The sequence below is a fragment of the Sapajus apella genome, unplaced genomic scaffold (genome assembly GCF_009761245.1).
Source record: "Sapajus apella isolate SASKATOON/1434 unplaced genomic scaffold, GSC_monkey_1.0 scaffold18, whole genome shotgun sequence".
In the NCBI taxonomy this organism is placed as follows: Eukaryota; Metazoa; Chordata; class Mammalia; order Primates; family Cebidae; genus Sapajus; species Sapajus apella.
In genome coordinates this window covers 2,393,254-2,412,596 of record NW_022436958.1, presented here as the reverse complement: position 1 = coordinate 2,412,596, position 19,343 = coordinate 2,393,254, and positions in this window count along the sequence as shown.

Sequence of the window (19,343 nt, the reverse complement as noted above, 5' to 3'; positions counted from 1 at the left end):
CTTACACAATGCAGTAGGCACTGAGCTGATAGCTGAGCAAATTCTGTCCCTGGTGCTATATTTTTATTGGCTGGTAGGGCAATTATTTCCATTTTACTGATGAAGAATGAGCTCAAAGGGGAGATTAACTTGCAATTAAAGTTAGTATGTGAGGCAGAGTTAGGGTCACATCCACATCTGACTTCAAACCTCTGCCTGCTTTTAGCACCTCTCGGTCCTCAGTACTCCTGCTGGTACTTATTCACCGACTGGGGCTCAAGAAGTACAAGGGAAGGAGTGTTGTCCTGCCTTTCCTTCCTTTCCATCTCAGTTTCTATATCAAATCTGAATTTTACAGTTTGGTGATTCAATAGCACTTTCACTAGGAAAAGACTAGTTTCTTTTCCCATTCCAGGGTATTAAGAATTTAAAAACAAACAAACAAACAAAAACCAACATAAAATCAGACGTAGATTAATTCATGCTCTTTTGTGGTCTTTTATGACTCATTATTATTTTCTTCTTCCCCTGTCCCTCCCTTCCTTCTCCTTTCCTTCCCCATCCCCCCGCCACCATTATAAACAATCAACTGTTTTGTTAGTGTTTGCCTAACATCTTTTGAATAGGTCTTCTATTTGGGAGACATTCTCAACATTATGAACCTGGCTTCCAGAGGTGGGAGCTGAATTCATTCCCTCACTCTCCCTGGATGTCTGGGTGCAGACAAGGGAACTGGGTCACCTGTCGGACATACCCATAAAAAGATTTTTTGAGTTAGGAAAATAAGATAGAAGTTTACTTGCTCTTATGGAAAAGTAAAGATCTATCATCCTAGGCTGATATCATGCTTTGCTCTCAGAAGTCCATAGAGACACAGCCTCTTTTCAAGTGATTATTTCACAGCCCTAGGGAGTGTGAGTCATCTTCACTATCCTAAAAGCTAACACAAAATACTTCTATTTTCCGTTGGCCTAAACTGAATCACGTGGCCACAATTTGATTAAAAAGATGCTAAGAAATGTAGTTTTTATTCTGAGTAGCTGGCCATGTGACCAACTAAGTGTTTTATTGCAATGAGAGATGGAGTGAATGCATGTTTTATATAAACAACCATCTTTCCTACAGAAGAGAGCAATATGATGTCATAGACACTCATTGAATCTTTCAGCAATTAGTTGTTCCAAGTGCTTTCAAGCACTTGGCTCCTACGAGGCATTTCATGTCCGAACTTAAGCTGTGACATTTCGATGAGCTCAGATATAGGTGACACATGTTGACAGCAGTGGTATTTTTATGGGTCATTTTCATGCATTGAGCATCGTCCAATGACTCTCTGTTGCTCTTTGGACCTCCTGATAATACTGTCAGCTACTCAATATCCTTAATAAATTTTATCTCTACCAAACAAAATTAACTAGGTACAGTCTATAATTGCAGCTAAGAACCATCTCCTTACCAGTTCCCTTAAAAACATGACTATAAATGTTTCTGTTTTTTTCAAGCTCAGATACCCAAACTCTGCTTCTTTTAAGAGTAGAAGTTGATGAACAAAAGCTCTTTAGTCTTCCTTTCCATCACCTCAGAATTTCTTATCATTTTCACTAGCCTCCCTTCTGTTCTCTGTCCCTGACAATGAAGTGTCCCTGCTCCGTATCTGAGATGAGTTTTCCAGCCTTGAGGTTGACCTCAAGCCTTCTGCTTCCTCTGGAATGTTGATCTACAATTCCTTCAACCCCACCACACATGCACTTGTACCTTAAATCTCTTTCTCTCCCGTGTCTCTCAGCACACAAACTGTCTTGGCTTCTTTCCTAAACACTCCCTTCTCTCCACACAGCTACTCTTTAGGCTGCCATTCCACTATTTCTTCTGCCTTCTCTCCCATTTCTTCACCATTCACTCATCCCTAAGGCTTTTACAATCTGGTCTCCACACCAGATTATAGTGCTGAAAGTGCTGAAGCTACTTTCTCAAAAGTCATTCCCAAACTCCTAATATCCAAATTGGAATATGTTTTCTTACTGGTATCCTCAAATTTGCCACGTTGGCACCAATAAACAGCTCCTCTTTCTTAGTAATAAGTCTTCTCCTGGATTAGTGACTTAGTATTACACTAATTCTCTTACTTTGCCCTAATAGTTGTTTGTTCACCTCTTTTATTTTTTTTACCACTAAATTCTCCTCACCATCCTGTGCCACATCTGTGCTTCCAATGACATTGCTCTTTTATTTTATTTATTTATTTTTTAATTGTATTTCACCTCTGTGGTACATGTGCACATCCTGCATCCTGCAGGATTGTTGCATAGGTACATACATGCCATGGTGGTTTGCTGTCTCCATCCCCCACCTCCCTGCATCACCTACATCAGGCATTTCTCCTGGTGTTATCCCTTCCCATCCTCCCTGCCCCACCTCGCTGTCCCTCCCCTCCCCTCCCCTCCACCCCTCAACCTACCCCTGTGAGTGTTGTTCCTTTCCCTGTGCTCAAGTGTTCTCATTGTTCATCACCCGCCTATGAGTGAAAACATGCAGTGTTTGGTTTTCTGTTCTTGTGTCAGTTTGCTGAGAGTGACAGTTTTTAGGTTCATCCATGTCTCTACAAAGGACATGAACTCATCGTTTCTTATGGCTGCATAATATTCCATGGTTTATATGTACCACATTTTTTTGGTCCAGTCTATCATTGATGGGCATTTGGGTTGGTTCCAGGTCTTTGCTATTGTAAACAGTGCCACAATGAACATATATGTGCATGTCTTTATGACAGAACAATTTATAATCCTTTGGGTATATACCCAGTAATGGAATTGCTGGGTCAAATGGAATTTCTATTTCTAGATCCTTGAGGAATCGCCACACTGTCTTCCATAATGGTTGAACTAATTTACACTCCCACCAACAGTCTGATACCATCTCACGCCAGTTAGAATGGCGATCGTTAAAAAATCTGCAGACAACAGATGCTGGAGAGGATGTGGACATCACTCTTTACTGATTTGCCCAAGTCAGTTTGCTGAGTGTTCTTGTCTTCTCTTTCCTTTAACACAGGCATGCAGCCAGTTGTCAAGTCCTGCCAATTCTCCCTGCTATGCATTTCTCAATTATCCTTAAAATCCCTTAATGGTTTTTCCCTTGCTCTCAAATTCATGTCCAAACTCCATAATATGACCTATGATCTGGTTCTATTTACCCCTCCCATTTTGTCTCTTAAAGGAAACCACCCCTTATATGGACTATCTTTCTTTTCATCCTGGAAAATCTTAAAATTCCCATTTACTGTATATGGAATGTTATTTTCTTATTCTTGACTTGAGTAAGTCTTCTTGCTTTTCTTTTTTGAGAAAAGTTCTCACTCTGTCAGCGAGACTGGAGTACAGTGACGTGAACATGGCTCACTGTAGCCTCATCCTGCTAGGTTCAAGCAATTGTCCTGTCTCAGCCTCCTAAGTATCTGGGACCATAGGTGCACACCTCTGTGTCTGGCTAGTTTTTAAATGTGTTTATAGAGACTGAGTCCCGTCATGTTACCTAGGCTTGTCTAGAACTTCTGGGCTCAAGTAATCCTCCTACTTCAGCCTCCCAAACTGCTGGGATTGCAGGTGTAAGCCACTGTGCCTGGATTGAGTAAATTCTTTTTCTCCTTTAGGTTCTCAGCTTAGGCACTACTTTCTCTTTGGAATTTCCCTGACTCTCTTCCCATATTGTCCTGTTTTCCATATCATGTCACATCATTATGTGTTAAATTTGCCTCTTTATTTCTCTGTATTTACACAGATAGTAACCTTTCTGAGGAAAGTGTATTATTTTCATTTAGTATCACATTTGCAATGCTCAACAAATATCTGCTAGTGAATCCATTGCCTGTTTCTAAATGTAGTACATGCAGGTGTTACCCAGAGTCTTTATCTTTTGGTTTCATGCATAGCTGAATCATAGCAACCAATGACATCATCTGAGCTTTATCTTTCTTTACATTGAGGGTATGGGATGGCTGCCAGAAGCCCCAGACACACTTCCTACCTGCTCTGCCACCTTGAAGCTATTTTCCAGGACACACATCCTTCCTTTCATGTATTCCACTCACTCCTAGTCATGCATTATTTCTTGTAGCCCACTGAGTTACTCTCTTTTTATTCCTGAGGTTTTGAGGATGTTATTGCTTCTTTCTACAGTAATGTAAATAATCTCTATTCATGTTTCATCTCTGACAAAAATTCCTTGTCAAGACTAGTTCTGGTTGCCCTTCTAAATCATCCCGTAGTTGGTGCTTGTCCCTTTCAGGATAGGTCACATGTATTTTGATTACCTTGTGAAGTTACCCCATGTCTATTTTGTTTACCATCCATCTCTAGTATATGGCACAGTGACTGGCACATTATAAGTGTTCAAAAACTGTCTTTTGACTGAGTGGTACTGTTGACTGATTTACTAAATACATCTTAAATTTGAGAACTTTAATGTCAATATTTTTAACCAACAGACTCAGAAGCCATCTCAGTAAGCTTTTGCCACAATAATGCTGCATGACAAAACACACCGAGATGTAGTGGCTTAAAACACCAAGATCTTATTTCTCATTCACGGGTTTATAGATTGATTGCAGTTCAGACTGGCCCAGCTCCAGACTCTAGGTTCCGGGATCTGATGTGCTGCACATAATTTTCACACTCTTTGAATCACTGGCCATCTCAAATCAGTGGCCATCATTTTATTCTCAAGATGAATACCAGGAGTCCCAAAGTCAAGCCAAACCAACAGACATGTTTAAGGCCTCTGCCTATGTTACATTTGCTAACTTTCCAAGCCCAATATCAACAAGGCAAAATTTTCTTGGCCCACAGTTGGAGTTGTAGGGGAATTAGTACTTACTGAACAATAATCCAAGCCATCACAAATATTCTTCTAAAGGAGACTGGTCAGAATAGATACAGAGCCTTCTTTACTGTAAAGAACAGTAAATAGACAAGATTAAATATTGCAGATATAGCAATAATGTTGGCATTGTTTCTGGATTTCAATTTACAGTTCTCACCAGGGACTCTTTGACATGCTAGTAAAGTGATATAGACAAAGATTCTCTCAGAGACACACAGAACCTTAAAAAAAAAAAATCAACCATGTTGTGTCTTCAAATAATTTTATTATGATCTTATGTAATATCATGTATCTGGAAAATTCTTTATAGACATATTTAATCTGCCCAATCAGAACATAAAAAGGTTATCAAAATCAGTAGTAATGCAAATTAGAAAATATGAATCCTGAGAATGAAGCCAAAAATCTAAACCCATTCCTTATCACAGGCTGCCCTTTGTACATTTGTCACCTTTATGTGGCTGAATCTGTTGCTGCCCTTCTTCAGTGATGAGGTGGGTGGAAGTGGCAATGATTTCTAATGCCCTAAAATATGAGATATTATCACATATGCCATGCCGGGTTACTTTTCATGCAAAAAGTATCTCAGTATTAAGGTTGGAATTCATTTTGTTTGTTGATAATGATGATATACACATTCATACCGATAAAATTACCTCACCTTTTCATCAAATACTTATAAGGATAAAGAATTTCAGAATGGCTTTTAAAAGTGGTATTAATATTTAAAAAATTATTCCATTTTATCTGTGCTGTTGTTACACAAAGAAAATATCCATGTAACATCCTTGCTAATTTTTAGATTAGAAATCTATACTGTCTAAGGAAAAATTTTAAGGTCATCAACTAATCAGTTGCCTACCATGAAGAGCAGTTCTATGTCAAGATAAGTCAATGATACCAAAGGTCAATTCTGTCAAAGTAGCATTGATATTAAAAAGAGCTCAATTTCATTAGTAATTAGGGACAGGAAAATTAAAACCAGGATGAGATACCAAGTGTTGGCAAAGATATAGAGCAACTGAAGTCGGCATAAACGGCTGCTAGGAGAATGAAGGTACCTGTACAACCACTTTTGACCAAGAATTGACAGTGCTAGCCAAAGTTAAACATACACACACCCTGTGACCCAGCAATTAAAATCTATGTTACAAAGTCAACAAAGAATATGTACTTATTAGTGCCAGAAGCCATGTACAAATGTAAAAATGTTTTATAGCAACATAATTTATACTGTTCCCAAACTGAAAATAAATTATGTTAATCAAGAGAAGAGTAGATAAATCATGGTATAGGCATAAGATGAAGTACTATATACAACAATGAAAAAAGAACAAACTACTATTGCCTGCAATCACATTGATATAGCTCACAAATATAACGTGGAATAGAAAAGCAAAACACAAAATAATGTATACTATATGATTTTATAGATACAACGTTTGAAAGCAGGCCAGACATATCCTGTGAGTAGTGGTTGAGAGGTGTCTGAAGAGAGCTTCTGAGGTGCTGGTTACCTTTTTCTTGACCTGGGGAGTGGAAAGACAGGTGCATCACTTTGTGCTGGCTCATAAACTGTGCCTTCATAATTTATGCATCTTTCTGAATATTTTACTTGAAATATATACTAATTTTTTTAAAAAAAGCAAATAAACCAAAACACTCTGACCACAGACACTATGCCAGGCACTTACTTAGTTTATATGTCTATTCATTTTCACATCTCATCTGTGAAGCAAGTATTACTATTTGTAGTGAAGCACAAATTATTTGTAGTGCAGTTATATCAGTGCAGAAGATAAACCTGAGGATCAGAGGTGTTCTGACAATGCCAAGGCCAGACAATATCTTGTTATTCTCATAAACTCCTTGCAATACACTTGGATCCTCTCACTCAGTTTTCCATTCACAACCTGCTTTCAGAAAAGTGTCTGATAAACTGTAATACAGCACTAAATTGCAAATAGAAAGCTTATAGTTGAAGATGATGTAATTTTAAAGAGAAAGCTCATGGTTAACATTTCACAAAAACTGTGTATAGAAATTTGTTTGATGAAGAAAGTTTTAAGATAAGAAATACCTGATAAGGAAAAAGGGGAAATCATGGAGACTTCAGTGAAAGGAAATAGTTCCATCTTCCTTTTGTAGGGCAGTAAGTGTTCAGAAAGGTTAAGAAGGCTGGGTAGTTCTAGGTGTGCTGTATGGAAGCAGGTACACCTGGAGCAGTCACAGTCTCATACTGCAAGCTACACACGCAATTTGAAAGTTTCTAGTAGCCACTAAAAAGTCTAAAAAGAGGTGAATATGATTTCCGTATTATATTTCATGTAACCCCATAAATCCAAAATATTATTTTAACATGCAATCAACTTATTATTTATAAAATAGTTTATATTCTTTTTCACAGTAAATGTTAAAAATCCAGTGTGTATTTTCATTTATAGCACATGTCAATGCAGAGGGTAAATATTCATACTTTGGATCTAGATTTAGATCTAAATTTGAACCTTTACTTAGGTCTAATAAAATTTACAGTTCAAAAAGAAGATTTACATACCTAACTTGCTCCAAATAGTCCTACAATTTTTACAATAGCTGAGTCAATCATCAGTTTTTAAAGGTAAATTTCAATTAACAAAATTAAATATAATTTTAAAATTTACTTTCTCAGTCCTACTAGCCACATCTCAAGAGTTGAGTAGCTATATGTGGCTAGTCGTCCCACATTGGACAGTGCAGGTATGGAAGAACTGGGAGGAGAACTGCCTTGAGAAATTACACTGAAATTAGGAGGTGGCCACTGCATTAAGAAGCCTGAATGGAAAACCTCTTTTTCCTCAGTCATGCTCAGGCAGGTGAGAGACAGACTAACAAATCCAGCATTTGGTAGCATGAGGAAATGTGGCTTATTTATTTACCTGTCACTGAATTATTATTATTAACTTTTCTTACATTTCAAATCTTGGTTAGGATAACAGAGGGGAATAGACACTATTTTAAAATCATAATAATGTACAAAACATAGGTACGTTGCTGTCAATCCAGAGAGCAATAAAGGCTTGATATTTTGCAACACGACTAGGTTTTAAGACCAGTGTGGCAGCCTCTCTACCTTTTCTCTTTCCTCCACCTCTCAGAATCTATTGGTCTAGGTCCATCCAGCATGGAACCAGAGCCTAGAAGTTTACCTATGTCATACAAAGCCATCAGAAAGAACTAGAAATCTATCTGCATTTTAATGTCCACAAGAATTATGTGATACTAAGACTCTCTACGAAAAAAAGACATCAAACTAATTTATTCAAAAGGCTTTAGCATTAAATTCAAAGAACACATTTGAGAGCCAAAGGATGCAGAGAAATGCAAAAATCCATTCAAGTGAACTTACGAGGCAGAGTTGCAGACATTAAGTAGACAGGTATACGTATTAAGAGCCTAACTTGCTTTAAGTGCTAAATTTGCCATTATAGACTATAAATAATGCTTACATCCAGGCGTAGTGGCTCATGCCTGTAATCCCAACACTTTGAGATGCTGAGACAGGCAGATCACTCGAGGTTAGGAGTTCAAGTCCAGCCTGGCTAACGTGGTAAATCCCATCTCTATTAAAAAATAGAAAAATTAGCTTGGTGTGGTGGTGTGCACCTGTAGTCCCAGCAACTCAGGAGGTTGAGAATTGCTTAAACCCAGAAGACAGAGGTTGCAGTGAGCCGAGATTGTGCCGCTGCACTCTAGCCTGGGTGACAGAGCGAAACTCTGTCTCAAAAAACAATAGTAATGATAATAATGCTTAGAATGTCCCTACAAAGTCTATAATAAGATTATATTAATTACATGTTCTGATTATATGTTGTTTGCAATTAATATACGCTAATGTGTTAATTTTGTGAGCCAAACACCTTATCATTTTGCAGTCTCAATTAGTTGAGAAGTTATTTCCAAAATTGATTGGCATGATACAAATGTTTTCCTATTGAATTCAAAAACATTTAGAATCAAGTAAGAGATATTCAAAGAATCAAACCTATTTTATTTCTTTTAGCTAAATAGTAAGAGTACATTTGGAATTGTATATGCTTATGTTTAGGAGAATTTGTTCTCCCCATTAACAAGTGAAACTTACAAATTTAATATAAAATATATATTTCAATAACAGATTTAGACTTAACATTTTAGGTTAAAGCCTTTCTCAATGTGTAAACAGTATTGTGACATTTTGGGGATCTAAGTGTTACTGTAGATTTAATTTATTTGCTATATAAAAATTTTATGAGTATATCTGTCAGAGAGGTAAAGTAATTAAAAGTGAAACTGAAAATACAAAACTCACAAATGTTGTTTAAAAATGTTTTAAATGAGTCCAACTATATCTATACCAAAAATAATCAAAGGCATCCTCAACAATAATTATTAATAATTGGTGTATCTGCAGAAACATATTAAGTATAGTAAACTGAACTAAAAAAAACTTTAAAAAGCTAGATTTGGAGATCTACAACTTTAAAAACTTTTGAATATTATTCTTAAAACAACTTTTTTTCTTAATAGTCTTTCCTGTATATGAAACATTTCTTGTATATTTATGTATCAGGAAATTTCTAGATCAAAAAACTTCCATTTTATATGAAAGGCAGCATGGTAGATATCAGGAGTTTGCCACATGATGTAACTACTCAACTCTGTGATTGTAGCATGAAAAACAGCCATAATAACACACACATAACTGGGCATAACTGTGTCACAACAACACTCTATGTACAAAAACAGATGATGAGCTATATTTGGTTTATGATCAATATTTGCTGACCCCTGCTATACATGGAAGACAATAGTATATGCTATCACTGGGACCTGACTTTGAATACCAGCTCTACCATTCACTATATGCTCTTCATGGTCTTGCTTTAAATTGGAATAAGTACATTGTATTTACAGGACTAGAGAAATGATTGAGTGACATAATGCATAAAGCTTCTGACATGGAGTTTGCCTAATTTTAGTTTCAGGATTTCATTATAGAAGGGATGCCGTTAAATAAAGTAATAAGTTTGAGGAATGGTAAAGAATTCCACTTGTGAGGATAAGCGTGAGATGACAGAGAGCCAACCAATGGAAACCTTCAACAAGCAACAGGAAAATGGATAAGGAGTTCCAGAATAGAGTGCAGAGAGAGAGTTGAGTTGGAATTTTAACTTGAGTAATCAGGGTAGACCTCACTAGGAAAGTATCCTCTGAGCAAAGACTTAAAGTAGTGGAAGAAACTGGCTATGGAGAACTGTTCCAAGCAGGAGAAACACCAGGACCTTGGACTTGAGTTTGAAGAATACTCGAGATGCTCAGCAAACAGCTGGGAGGCCAGTATGTCTTCAGTGGAAAGAAGTTCGGAGATGAGATTGGAGAAATAACTAGAAACAAATCATGTAGAATCCTGTAAGTCATTGTAAGGACTGGCTTTTTGCCCAGAAGAATGACATGATGTGGTTTCTATTTTGAAAGTATCTTTCTGCTATGATACAATATGGTAAGTCTTTAGTGGGCAAAGATAGAAGTAGGAACACCAGTTATGAATTGCTGTAATGAAAGTGAAACTTGATGGTTTCTCTGGCTAAGGTCACTGCAATGGAGGTTATGAGAAATGGTCTTATTTTGGATATATTTTTAGGGTAGAGGCAAAAGAATTACTGATGAACTCTTTGTTTGATGAATCTGGAATGTGTAATAGAAAGAGAGGGGTCAGAAATGAGTCCCAGTTAGAGGTGGACCAGATCATATATGAGATCTCTTCTCAATATTTTATGATTCCATAATTATAAATGCTGTGTCCTAATTGTTTATGATCTTCAAAACTTGGATGTTGGAATAAAATGGATAAAGCAGGTTTCACTGAGGTTTTAGAATTTACTACTGCACAAAGTTTTTCTTCCTTTGGAAAAGCACAGACTGAAGCCAGAGCTGTGAGAATATGAACTGCCTCAATAAGTATCATTAACATATAATTTTGTGCTAGGATGCTAAATTATTAACCTTGCCTCTCTTGGGTGAATAATAGAGTATTTTAACCAAAGCTCACTAAATTATAGGCCTCTGCTTTTTAAGAAGGGAGAAGGAACTGTAAGGGTTAAAGAAGGAAGAAAAACGTAAAAAGTGCCTAAACCAAAGACTCGTTTATTTCGGAGAATAAATCTGAGAGGGGCTTCTGGCCAATTTCTGTCAGGAGACTTCTCTCTTACAAAATAAGGGAATTTAAGGGTTTAGGAAGGGAGAGCATATCGCAGGCTTGGAATGTTTCTGTGCGGAGGAGAGTTTTATTACAGGGTTGGAATGTCTCTGGTTGGAGGGGAGGTTATCTTGGGGCTGACATGTTTCTGGTTGGAGGGGAGGTTTTCTCGGAGTTGGCATGATTCTGGTCAGAGGGGGTTTATTTCAGGGTTGGAATGTTTCTGGTCGGAGGTTTCACTTGTGGTTTATGGTCATGCTGACATGAGGCTGGTGTTTTTTGGACTGGATTTAGGCAGTTTTTAATCAAAGGGAACTTAAAATGGCAGTGTTTGTCCAAGATGACAATGCTCCTGCTCTGTCAGGAACCACTGAATAAAACGGCTCTTCCTGGTCTGATAGGCTGAAGAATTGGTGGCTCCATATTCCTTTTGAGCCTGAAACTATCTGGACAGTGGTGTCACATCCATCTCCTTTGATGCTCTGAAACCAAGTCTTCCTTCATTAGGTTTCCCTATGACTGAAATATTGTGCCTATTGAGAGCTAAGCCACAGTCCAGGAGTAGCTATTAACATTGTGCCACTGTTACGGTCCATCTATGCCTTGAGGAAGTGTTCCCAGAAGTTCATACATTATTCCACCCTGGGCCAGAAAGTATGCGCTATAAACACTCTTTCTATCTCCTTCTTTGTGTTCTTCTCCACATAAGTAAACTACTTTTATTTTTAATATCCTCAATATTAAATGTTTTATATTCTTATAAATTACATAAAATTATTGAGGAGAATTAGAATTTACTACAAATTATCGAAATGAACCCAGAGAAATTCTACGTTGTTCTTTTTATTCTGTCACCTAATAGACAAGTTATCAAAGCAGTAGATACCACATCTGTTGGCTCCTTAGACATTACCGGGGAATTTTTTTAATATAAATATTCCCAGGCCTTACATCAAAGCTACTAAATCCTGAGTGCTGGGATTTAAGCCTCGAAATCACCTTTTTATTTGTTTGTTCTTTAAATCTTTCCAGAAGATTTTAATGCAATTGAATGCAAAAGAGCTCAGGATAAGATTTTCTAGAATGGTCCTTTGGATCTTCCCACAATTATTGTGAACATAATACTTAGAAAATATTCCAAAGCAGTTGTCACTAAAGAACTGAAGATTCTAAGAAAATTGTAACCCAGGTATGATATTTGGCAGACTTGTGATTCACTGTGAAGATGATATCTGCCCATTTGAGATAATGAGCTGACTTCAGGGGCCTCTCTAAGGGTCACTCTGAAATGATCACCTATAGCTGTATCTCCTTTACTTTTGATTATCAAATGATCAGTTTTGCTGCCTGGTTAGAGAATGTGGTGTTGTTTGTTAGTTTATTATCATCATCAGTAAATTGCTGATCCCTGCCAAAATTTACTGAAACTGCCAACTGTACATTCTTCAAAATAATTCACATCAATAACGTTCATTTGAAAGCCCTCTCATTCCTTTCTTGGCAGCTAAAAACTGCTGACTCACACACTTTTCCCTGTCAAGTGTGTTTAACTTCATATCGCAGTTTAATAGTTTCATTCCAAAACAAAGACTGGAATTGGAAAGTGCAGGGAGAGAGTGCGTAGGTGAAATGAAAGTTTCAATATATGTTACCATATATAGGAATCTTAAATTACCTCTAAATAATACACAAGCTATGACATGAAGCTAAAATGAATCTGTGACAGAATGTTTCATCCAGACGCAAATTCCCATCTTTCTTGGAGAAAGGATAGAAAAACACGCTGACTTTGTGAAATGTTTTCCAATTAAGGTATTTCCATTTCAAATTCAAACTTGTCACCTGAGTTTCTGGATAATCCAGTGAAAAGCAAACTCATCCTCTAATCATTTCAGACAAAATCAAGACTTTTTATTAGTAAAGCACAATGTCATTAAACTATTTGCCTTTTCAGAATGAAATTCAATATCTTATAATTATGCCTTTGGTTTCTCAGTCATCCAAAATTATCAAGTTAAAGAAGAGGGAGAGTTGATTTCTGGCAGCTATACAGTAAACCTCCCTCAATCCACAATTCTTGGGCAAGATTATAAACTCAGCCAGCAAAGTAAGGTAAAATCACATGCATTGCAATTTTCTAAGATGGCAAATAACTTCCTAATTTTTTGACAAAAATATAAATTTTTCCTAGATCTACTTGGGAGTTGCATTCCTGAAAATTCAGTAACTATTAAAGCCATCCAAAAGTACTTTGTGCTTATATGTAAAATTGAGTTATGTTCTTGAGTCAGGTAATTGTAAAAAGATTTTTTTTTTATCTGCATGATGTAAACTGAGCACTCAACAACATGAATGAAGCTAGAATGTTTTACTGTGTGAATATGTAATATGCACTGTGGCTTTACCACTCTCCCTGATCCCGATTCACTAAATGCCAATAGTGATTCCTCATAATTGTGACAGTAAAAAACCCTCTCCATGTAAATTTCCAAAGGCATCCAAAAGGATAGTATCATATTCCTTAATCAGTTGATCACTGATGAAACTGTTGAGGAAACAGACACAGTGGTCTTGATATCCTTCCCTACCTACTGAAGGACAGTACCCGTGAAGAGCCTACAAAACACAGATATCATAATGTAAACTGGTATCTGTTTTGAGATAATTCTCAATCTTTTCAGGCAGAGTAGTGAAATAAAGGAGCTGTGGATTTGGAATGGGAAGATTTAAACTCCAATCTCAGTCTTGCCTTGAATTTGGCTGCTATGTGACCTTGGGCAAGTCATTTTCCCACTCTGAGTTTTACTATTCTTATCAATAAAATGGAGATAAGAGTAATAATAACTGTCCTGTCTGCTTCACAGGATTGCCAAGAAAATGACAATCAATATGATACTGGATTTTGTCAACTAGTGGGTTGTTAGGACTAAGCAATAACTCTTGATGATCAGAGATGCCAAGCAGAGAAAGAAAGACAGATTGTGTGTCCTCTAAGGTTGCATATAAGCCTAGTACTCGCTGGTGTTTTAGTCAGATAAATTGACTAAGTTTGAGTTCACTGTGTCCAGTATGTGCTGATTATGCCAGTGGTTTTCACCCAAGGGTCTAGCTTGGATTCACTCCTCTGTCTACTGCTGAGCACATTTCTTCTGTTGTCCCTGGACACACTTCCAGGACATGCTCTTCTCTTTTTTATTCCATCTCCTCCCCACCACACTGGCACAATCCCTTCGTAAAAATCACTTTCCCACTTGCTTATTCCCTCTGCCTCATGAATCCACTCTCCCTCACAACGGCCATTCTCTCTGAAATTCAGTTTCAGCTGAATTCTAAGAACATAAAACAGTAGCTCCTAACTTTTACTACACAACGGAATCACTTGTATAATTACCCACACCATACCAGTTTATACAGCAATAAGATACTCACTTAGTGCTACCAATTTTTTGAATCTCTAGCGACATTTAGAAAGGCCGTGGTAGACTCTAGAGTTAAGAAATTGGCTAGGACAGGCAAGAAACAATCAGTAACAAAGTAGTCAGGAACATGACATTCCATGTAAGTTCTGGATGTTCCAATAAGAGCAGCAAAACCACAATGAGATCAATACAGTTTGGGGATAAATTCTGGAATCTGGTGCAGAAGTTCAGGGTCAATAGGTGAGCACAGATGAAACAGAGTGACTAGTCTGGGTGCATATGCTATTAGTATACTAGACCTTCTCCTTGGTTGATGCTTTTCTTATACTCTTAGACTTGCACAAGAAGTTTCCTCTTTGCTGGGTAAGGACAGAGCACTGGCGCTGTCTTGAACAGTCACAATGGGCAATCTATATATTCCCTAGGCAAAATCTGTCGTGTAGAAATCTAAGGTGGAATTCACCAGAATTTGAAAATGCTCCACTGAAAGATAATCTAAGATTTCTCAGATTGGCCTTTGTGAAAGACAAGGCTGGAACTAGGGGTTTAGACTCAGTCTTGAGATTATGACCACAAGACAACTAGATGTTATTGGAAAGATCTCAGGAGGAGAATAAACCCAGGCATCCTCGCAGGTCATGGTATTTGAGAGAATCAAAGTAATGGTGATTCTCCATATCAGAAGGGTAATTGGTTCATAGTTCTGTGTGGTGGAGGGGTCTATTCAATTTAAGTAGATCATAACCCATATCTGAGAGAACTGGGAAAGGATCCAACTCTTGGGAAAAAAGGACAGAGGAAGCCAACCAAGTACATTACAGTTATTAACAACATTGTCTTCTTAAGAGAAGTCAACAGGGAAACTAAGCTCAAGTGCAATCATTCAGGCTGAGCATCAGCAGCTGTGGTTAGAGAAACCCTGGGCTCTGCGACTTGCTTGCTCCTGGACCGCTCATTCCAGACTTGTCTTAATATTGTATCTGCAGCTACCAAGATGCTATCCACACTGGTCCAAACTGGATCAAAAATTGGGTCAGCTGAGCCCATAAGTTAATGGCATGAGTTATTATTGGGCCAGAACTGTGTGTTTTCAGAAAACAATAAACTCTCAATGGGCCTTTGGTACGTTTGGGCTCAAAAGCACCTGTCACAGCCACCCGATATTGAAGGCTGCTGTGCTCCAAAGAGGACATTTTTATAATATTTTGTGGAATATATTACCTTCCTGTCCACAAAGCCTTGGCCAGAAGTGTGTTCCATGATTTTGAACCTTGATCACTTTACCACCACTCATCTGGAGTTTACAATCAGCTCCTTGACTTGAGAGACATCACTCCTGACTCAAGTCTTAGATTCTTCCTCCAGGACCTGAATCAGAGTCCAAGCTTACACCTGGGCATGAGCTGGCCCCGGAAGACCACAGGGGAAAACAATGCTGCTATTTTCAAGATGCATTTTCTAATTTGTGCTTTCTCCATGATCAGTGGGGTGCTCATTTGTCCTTTTTTTGTTTTTTGTTTTTTGTTTTTTTTTTGCATTTTCCATGTTTTATTATGAGTAGATAGCAGAATACTGTGATGACACAGTAAGGCTTTCGTATAATTAACATTGCCCTGAGATTCAGAAGGCTCGGATTTTAGCAGTCTCTGCTACTACTCATGTACATTTAGGTAAGTATTAAACTTCCTTGAGCATTAATTTCTTCTTCAGTAAAATGAGAAAGCAATACCTAATTTGTTTTGTCCTTCAGTTGCAATAAAAATCAAATAAAACTCTAAATACAAACTATAAGAAGGAATACAGATAAAAACTATTAATCCATTTACTCATTCATTTTCTCAGAGTTAATGAGCCTCTATTTATCTGGCAGGGAGAGCTCGTCACTGGAGATACTAGTCAAGTGAATTGTTCAGGCATAAATGAAATAATCATTCTAACAAATGTAAGTTACAATTCTGACTAAGACAGTAAAAGAGAGGTATGTGGTTCATATCAGAAGGGGAATCCAACCTCCTGATGATGTTGTTTAACTGAGCTATGGGGATGGAAAGAATTTAACCAGGTAAAGAGAATAGAGAAGAAAATTTTAGTAATTAGAAGCAGCAAAAGCAGAAGAAGGCATGACAGATAAAAAGCACCACCAATAAGCCAGTGAGGCTGCGATGGAGAGAAGAACAAGGTGCTGGAAAATGAGGCTTGGGAGGCAGGTCTGGCCTGGATCACACATTGCTTCCCTAGTCATGGTGAGGACTTTTTGCTTTAACCTAAAAGCAACGAGATTTAGAGGGAGATGAGAGAGTAACGAAGGAAAGTGATGTGCATCTTGAGACCATCACTGTGATAGACATTTGACTGCAGGTCTTTTTATATTCCTTGACTTTATCTTTCTTTTATCTCACTTTAAATTTTCTGTTTTCTCTGGTGGTTATTGTCTTTGGAAGCAGGCATATTTGGACTTAAATTCGAGTTATACCACTCACCAATTGTATACTTATTGGTCTCTGATTCTCCATTTTCCAAACTGTACAGTGGTGATGGTAATTCTTCTCTCATAGAGTTTCTTGGGAATATATGCGATATTATCTGTGTAATTCCCCGCACATAATGTCAACAAACACTAGGTTTTGTTATTATCCCTTCTGATAATTTACTCCTCTTGTAATCACATTTTTCTATATGGGATCCATTTTAGCTTTTAAAATTTTTTAATAAGAAGGTGATATGATTGATCTATTATCTATAGAAGATGTTATTTTGTTTATTTCCTATAGAGGGGATGGGTTTCCATCAAGCCATTTACATTTGCTTCCCAGCACCTCTAAAAATAATGCCCATGCATTGCATTACTTTATCTAGCAAGAGTTTACCTGAAGTAAGGAATTAATATTATTACTCTTTTAGGATTTTGCCAGATTGAATAGTATAAAATGATTCCAGATTCCAAGAAAGGATTAGGCATGAATTAACTTAGGTTGTATTGGCACCACCATCAGTCACATCCAGGCAACCATTAACTGGAGGGCATTTACCTTTTTCAGCTGGATGGAGTAGCCCAGTATAAAGCCAGTGTAGCTGGTCTTACACTATTGAAAAATTGTTCACCCCACCTACTAAGCTGTTGAATGTGCATTGATGTTCAATAATCAGGCTCCAGACACTATTTTAAATGAAAATGGCCACTTTTGAGTAAGACAATGAAAAAAGTTAGGTGGGATTTGTCAAACAAAGGGTAAAATATCAAAATTAATTTTTTGTGAAAATTAAGATTCTCCTCACAGTCTCAAAGCTTTCTTCTCTAATCACAGTGTAGACACTATCAGTGAATAGAGAATCTTTGTATTATTTCCAAGCTTCTCCCATTGTCAGTCACTGTGACAAAGTGCTGGCCAGTCTGACATAATGATGAATCACTCCAGACATTGAGTTTTCACATAGCTGTTGAGGGTTCTCAGTAGACTTCGTTGTCTGAAAATGCTACAGACCAATACTAGGTGCTCTGTTCATGAACAAAGCCAGGATTTTACAAAATTAAACAACTGTTTTTTTTTTTTTTTTTTTTAAAAAGAGGTGTAATAAACATTTATTATCTCTGTTTCTACCATGCCTTCATGCTGCAATTGATTTAAATGGCTATTAAGCAAATTCTCACTTCCCAAATCTCATCTCCTCTATACTCTGCTGGAATGAGTTAGATTTCAGAGTACATTGAGAAGTTGAAACAGTAAACAAATATTTTTATTTATTGTTTTCAGCTACTAAATAACACATGGGCTCTCTTTACCCTTTATCCTGGATATTTTAACATTCTACATAATTCTTTGCTAATAATATTTTTAACTAATTAGAACTTACAAATCTAATGCTGGATGATGGATTGATGTATAGCTCAATGCAAATGTACTTGTAATGTCTACCTTAGTTTCCTGTTAGAAAGCTTGTCAATACACCAGTGCCGCAAATCCATTTTCTCAGTAAAAATGTTGCAGCTTTCTGATTATTATTCACAAAGGCAGCTTCCTGAGTTATTTCTGCTCCTGCACAATATTCATGATAGCAATTTGATATCTTAGCAGTTTCAAGGTTATCAAGTGATGGAAAATCCTACTGCTTACTTCAAGGTGTAACATATACAACTGTGCTGTCATCCATTATAGCAGTATAATAGTTTTTCGTAATGCCTTTCATGAACTGCTGATTTAGAAGTGTAAGTCTAACTTCTGAAGGCTCTTATCAGTCTCAGGCTGGGGAAGTATTGCTTCACTGGAAAACATCAGCAGGGATCCTTTGTGCTACTTAGAAGGGAAAAAAAAAGGAACTAACTTCCATTTCTCTCCTAGATAGTGTTAGAGCCTTGTCCAGTGAAATCATTAAAGTGCACCTGCAAAAAGAAAGAAAGAAACAAACAAACAGACAAACAAAAGCCATGGTTTGTACTTTGAAGGGCTAATTCTAATCAGCAATGAATCTTAGAAGGAATCATTTGATTTTGCAGATTGTGGAAGTTAAGTTAGAAGAAAGACATTACTGAGAGAAATGACGGAGGAGATTTTGCTAAAGCAACAAGACACAAAAGTCAAGCAAATTCATAATGATGCTGGGATGTAAAACCAATCATTATTCAAAGCACCCTTTGCACATACTGCTCTATCCAGGTATTCAATTTTGGTTTAGGGGTCTCTGGTTGAGCAGAGGGTTGCTTGAGTGAGTTTAGAAGGTGGCATCTGTTTAAGTAACAGATGTCTGTGTCACCAAGGTGCTGTGTTCTCACTTTTTATATAGGGGAAATTGCTGCTGAAAGAGCTTTATTGTTTTTATGCAAATGAAAATATCATATTCTTCTCCTTAAAGGG